The sequence below is a fragment of the Nannospalax galili genome, unplaced genomic scaffold (genome assembly GCF_000622305.1).
Source record: "Nannospalax galili isolate Female #2095 unplaced genomic scaffold, S.galili_v1.0 scaffold1402, whole genome shotgun sequence".
Lineage (NCBI taxonomy): Eukaryota > Metazoa > Chordata > Mammalia > Rodentia > Spalacidae > Nannospalax > Nannospalax galili.
Window position 1 is genome coordinate 1,292,945 of NW_008348453.1, and position 6,254 is coordinate 1,299,198.

The 6,254-nt window shown below is 40.0% G+C and overlaps 1 long non-coding RNA gene across 2 annotated transcripts in view; it reads left to right on the forward strand.

Annotated features, from left to right (window-relative positions):
* Window positions 1-5,195, forward strand: part of LOC115072401 — a 44,430-nt gene extending 39,235 nt beyond the window's left edge. Inside the window, exons 3-5 of one of the 2 annotated variants that reach the window (XR_003851456.1) lie at window positions 216-282; window positions 4,193-4,249; window positions 4,927-5,195. This is a non-coding gene — a long non-coding RNA (uncharacterized LOC115072401). The remainder of the gene's footprint in view (window positions 1-215; window positions 283-4,192; window positions 4,250-4,926) is intronic. The other variant, XR_003851457.1, reaches the window with a different exon arrangement.
* Window positions 5,196-6,254: the final 1,059 nt, after the last annotated feature.

Genomic DNA, 6,254 nt, shown 5'->3' on the forward strand with positions numbered 1-6,254 from the left:
TATTAAGAGTCTTGGTAGACTTCTGTTACTGCCATACCTGCTGATCTTTGTAGTGTCCTAAAAAAACTTATTTTCTTTCTTTAAAGAAAAAGGGGAGGGGGCAGGCTGGAGAGATGGCCCAGCGGTTAAGAGCACGGATTGCTCTTGCAGAGGACCTGGGTTGGATTCCTAGCACCCACATGGCAGCTAACAACCATCTGTAACTCCAATTCCAGGGAATCCAACACCCTCTTCTGACCTCTTCAGGCAATGCACGACGCATGTGCATTTACATACATGCAGGTAATATACTCATATACATAAAATAAAAATAATAAAATAAAGTTTTAAAATGTGGCTCCTCAATAAGTGGTTGTATTACTACCAAAGAAAATATTGCTAAGCCAAATTAATAACATTGGTAGATTATCAAAATAAGCAATATTTTGGCACAAGAAATAGACTGAATGCTGATCTGGGCTGGGTTCCCAGCACTCACAAGGTAGCTAACAACCAATGAGATGAACCTGTTATAGATCTCGAATTGGGAGCTGGCCTTGTGGAGATGGCTATAAACACTTCCTGCCTAGTCTTCCTGCCCTCACGGTCTCCTGTGCTGGGGCTTCAGCTCTCGCCAGCATGTGACTGACAAACACGATCTCCTCATCCCCTTCATCACTCATTTCCAGCCCTAAAAGTCTTTAGTAACTCTCTTGTACTGTCAATTTTTCATCTGTTATATACAGTCTTATATTGTTCGACTCTTTTTTAAAAGTCTGTCTTATTTTCCTAGATGAAATTGCTGTGTAGTTATCGAGGATAGCTCACCAATATAGATATTCTTGAGTGAATTTAACTTAATCAACAGGTAATGAAAGGAACCCAAAGTCCCCTGGGCCCTTGGGAACTGCTATTTGACTATGAATCAGATATAATAACACATCTGAGGAAAGAATGCTTCAATGTGGTCTATGGTGCAACTTGGAACAGAGAAACCCATCCTGACTGCATCCTAACCACAGGAGAGAGGTTCTGGAAGTAAGGACCCTGAAGATTTCAGTCATGAATCTTAGGGCTACTTATTTCCTCTGGCTGATGAGAAGTTCTGCCTCATGTAGGTCTGACTTATCTAGTACCTGCTTTCTCTGCATCTTGGATATGAGAGAAATATTCTTCTGTTATTACTAATTACAGAAAGACTATCAGCAGCTTAGTTTACTAACCTTACTTTCTGGGTACTACAGACCAGGTGGAGTTGCCTGTGACAAGGTCACATTCTCCTCAGTAAAAATTTTTATCTCTATTGTGACTTGAATCTCTATTGTAAATCAACTAGAATTCTGGTTTATACTTTGAACTTGTTCTTGGTGAATTTGGTCATCTAAATTTTATAATCTTTGCTTATATGACTGACAAGTAAAAATGTGAGTGAAAAAGATGAAGGATAAAGTTATAGAATAAAAGAAAATAAAGGAAAAATTTCAATCTTGTGGTTGAAATGCTCTCTCTTTTTTTGTTGTTGTTGGTCTTTTTGAGTCAGGGTCTCCCTGAAGCCCCAGCTGGCCTGGTACTTGCTATGTAGCTTGCTATGTAGATCAGGCTGGCCTTGATTTCACAGAGATTCGCCTGTCTCTGTCTCCTGAGTGCTGGGATTAAATGCCTATGTCCACAAAATGTTCCTCTTTTAAGTAAGACAGAAAATCTAGAATTTAAACAAAGCAATTTAAAAATTTTGAAGTATGGAATGAAAAACAGCATAAACAAATTTACAGGACATGATTGAATGGGATGACATATTTGCAACATCTATAATTAAAAGATTAATGCTCCCAATATAATAATAACTAATAATGAATAAGGAAATAGCAACCCCCTATGGTCACAGAGTACGAATTAGGAAAGTCACAGACAATATGTCCAGTATTAGTATGTCCAGTAAACATTCGAAAAATGGCTCAAGTTCATTTTTAAATAAGAAACTAAAGTTAAAATAGCAGTCATATGCTCTTTCCATAAGCTCAGGACAGTTTTAAAGATATATTTGAAAGAATGTCCAAGTTTGGCCTGCCATAACAAAGTGCCAAAACATAGGGACACGTGCCATAATCCTAGTACTCTGGAAGCTGAAGCAGGAGAATCAGGAATTTGGAGCCAGCCTAGAATGCATGGAGTTCAAGACTGACCTGGGAACTGGGCTACTTTGATTCAGAAAATAAACATCCCCCAACCCCATACATATATCACCACCAAAACAAAGTACCATAGATAGAGTGATTTATAGATGATAAGAATTTATGTCTCACAGTTTCAGGTTGTGAACTTCATTGGGTTTTCTTGAGGGTCTATAGAGAATAGAGTTGCAGCAATCTTAGTTAGAGACTCGTGACATCTTGTATCCTACTTGGTGGAAGCTAAGGTCTCTTTTCTAGGTGACTTTATCTCACAATATGTCTACCTCCTGATACTATCCAATTAAAAGTTGAATTTCAACATAGGGTTGGGGTGGGGGATGGACTGACAGACACAAGCATCTCCATACCAGAAAGGTACACCCTGCTGCTTAATTGCAAAACTGATGTGTCTTTAACACAAGTTGCTAATGGAGTGTCCATTAGTACAGCTTCTTTTAGAACAGAAGCATTTATCCAAACATGTCCCTTAGTATTGTACTTGAAGGACGATTTGGCTGGGAATAAGATTCGTGAGTTTCCTGTTCTTCCCCCAGGACCTTGAAGTCATCACTCCATTGTTTTCCTGATGTTGAGTGTTCCTTTAGCTCCTCTGCCCTGGTTTCTTCATTCCTCTTGGTCGGTTTGATCTTTTCTTAATTGCCCTTTCCGAGGGAAGGGATGATATGTTTTAAATTTTCTATATTCTTGCTTGTTATGAGCGTCTTCTTTGGCTTGTAAATGACAACTTAACCAGGTATACTTTTGTTGATTCAGTATTATCAGAAGATTGTTTTATTTCCTATAGGGCAGCTAAGCACATGCCCACCCTTCCTATATATGCTCAGGCTGAAGATATGTAAGAGACTTCTTAGCTACTTTCAAACTGTAGCTTTTAGGGGAAACTAACTCTGTTTCACATGTCCCTGGCTCACAGAGGCTTTTCCTGCCTCCTTTATCTAAAGATACCCCTGCCCTGGTTATTGTATTACAGCTCCTCTAAGGAGGTCTTATGTCTCCAAAGCATTTGCCACCTCTTTGGAGCATCTTAGTTGCTTCTTGTTTAACGTCTTTCTGACTCTTGGAATGTATGCTGTGAGAGCAGCCACCACCTCTTGGTCTCTTTTTAATTTTCTTTTACTCTCAGCATCAAGAACACAGTTGTTTTGCTAAATTTTATTTTGTTTCTTGTTTTCTTGAGATAAGATCTAATGTATAACTCATGTGACCTGGAGCTCACTATGTAGGATGACTTTGAATTCTTAAATCCTCTCGCCTCTAACTCCAAAGTTCTAGGTTACAGGCATGAGCTACCATCCCCAGCAGTGTTTCAGCAAGTATTTATTTCTAATTTTATTATAAAGAATACAGTGAACATTCTTGGGTATACCTATGTTGAATTATTGAATTGTTCACATTTCTGGAAATGAGATGAGTCTTCTAAGAGGCACACACTTTATATTGTGCTGCACATTGCTAAACTATTTCCAGAGAGACAGTTCAAATTTATGCCACTACCCCAAGTTCAGATGAGTACTCATTTCAGTGAGCATAATCAGTTTTCCTAATTTTGCCAATCTACAGCTCATTGCTTTGTTTATATTTTTCTCCTATTTTTTGTGATTTTTCTATGACCACTTTGTTCACACTTTGTGAATTGTCTATTTTTGCAGTTTGAACTTTCCCTAATGGGTTGTTACTCTTGTTGATGTATAAGAGCTAGTTAGATCTATGGAAAGTAGAATGGCAAGATATTTTAGGTTCTCCAGGGAAACAGAACCAAAAGAATACACATAGATATGTGAGTTATTATGAGAATTGATTTACATGACTGTGAATATTGAGAAGTCCCATATTTTACCCTCTGCACGCTGGAAAACCAAGAAAGCTAGTGGTATGATTCAAAGTGAGCCTAAGGCCTGAGGACTAGAAGGACCAATGACATATGTCCTAGAGTACTAAAGTGTGCAAACCTGAAATTCTGAAGTCTGAAGGCAGGAGAGAGAGGGAAATTCACACTTTCTTCATCTTTTTGTTCCATCCAGGCCCTCTGCAGATGCTTAATGCCCACCCACGCTGGTATGGATAGATCTTCTTACTCGGTATGTTAATTAGCTTTCTGTTACTATAACAAATGCCTGAGATAAATAAACGTACAAGGAAGAAAAGTTTATTTTGGCTCACAATTTCAGAAGTTTCAGTTTGCTTGTTGGTTTGCTTGTTGCTTTTAGGCTTACTGCCAAAAATGCACCACAGTGGGAGAGGGTGGTAGGCAAAGCTGATCACCTCACGGCAGTAGGAAACAAAGAGAGGACAGCACTACACTCAGGTCCCAGTATCCCCTCCATAGGCATGCTCCCAAACCTCTTTCCGTTAGACCCACCTTTTAAAGGTTCTACAACTCTCTCTCTCTCTCTCTCTCTCTCTCTCTCTCTCTCTCTCTCTTCCTTCTTTTCTTTTTTTGGATTTTATGTGTATGAGTGTTTTGCCTGCATGTAAGTGCACCGTGTTGTGCAGTGCCTGTGGAGGCCAGGAAAGGGCGTTGAATACCCTGGAAGGATGGGTGTGAGCTGCCATGTGGGTGCTGGGAATTGAACCTGGATCCTCTGCAAGAGCAGCCAGTGCCCTTACCCTCTGAGCCAGCTCTCCAGCTCTGATTCCACAACCTTTCAATAGAACCAAGGGGAGGACTCAGCCTTTAACACAGAGATCAACACTTTGGGGGACACTAGAATCTATAAAGCACAAAACTTACTCATTCAAATTTTGTCTTTTCCAGAACCATCCTCACAAACTCCTTCAGAAATAATGTTTTTGCCAGCTGTCTGAGCATCTCATAGGCCATTTAGGCTGATACATAAGATTAGCCATCACAATAGCTGATAGAATGGTTGTAAGGAGACCTGTTCCTTGTTTGTTTTGTCACATAATCTAGTTTGGCCTTGAACTTGATATGGAGTCAAGAATGATCTGCCTGCCACCTCTGTCTAAGTACTGGAAGTACATGGATGTGCCACCTTGCCCAGCTGGAAACAGTTTTTCTCTGTGTGTGTGTGTGTGTGTGTGTGTGTGTGTGTGTGTGTGTGTTTTGTCTTTTTGAGGCAGGGTCTCCTTGTAGCCCCAGCTGTCCTGGAACTCACTATGTAGACCAGGCTAGCCCTGAACTCACAGAGATCTACCTGCCTCTGTCTCCTGAGTGCTGGGACTAAAGGCATGTGCCACCACACCTGGCCTGGACCAGTTTTTTAAGTGATCCAGGCAAATGGCTCTTTGAAACACTAAATTCTGAGGCTGGGGAGATGGCTCAGCAGTTAAGAGCACTAGCTGCTCTTGTAGAGGACTCAGGTTTGATTCCCAGCACCTACATGGTGGCTAACAACTGTAACTCCAATTCCAGGGGATCCGATGTTGTCTTCTGGCCATTGCAGGCATCATATACACACATGCTACACATATATAGAGTCAGGAAAAACACTCATTCACATAAAATTAAAATTAACAAATCTTTTTTTTTTTTTTTTAAACCATGACATTTTAGCATCTTACATATAGTTCATGGCTCATGATAGGTACTGAATGGATTGGAATTCTTTGTCAGATGGTGCAGGGAGTTGAATATAACTTGTTAAATGAAAGTATTTAATAATGACGTAGACCAGGGTAGTGACAGTAGAGATGGAGAAAGTACAAACTATTGAGAAATAGTTTGGGAATAAAACTAATAAGTCTAGCCAGGAGTGGTGGTGCATGCCTTTAATTCCGACACTCAGGAGGCAGAGGTAGGCAAATCTCTGTGAGTTCTAGGTCAGCCTGGTCTACATAGCATAGTGAGTTCCAGGCCAGCTGGGGCTACAGGGAGACCCTGTCTCAAAAAGACAAAAACAAAACAAAGCAAAACAAAAAAGCCCACAAAAACTCATAAGTCTTACTGATTATTTAGATACAAAGAGAAGCTGGTGTGGTAGTGCACACATATAATTCCAACACTTTTAAGGCAAAAGGTTTTCCATGACTTTCAAACCAGCCTGGACTACCTAGTGAGTTGTATGAGCCAGGGCTACATAGCAAAATTCTGTTTTAATAAAATAAATAAGTAAAGAAAGAAAT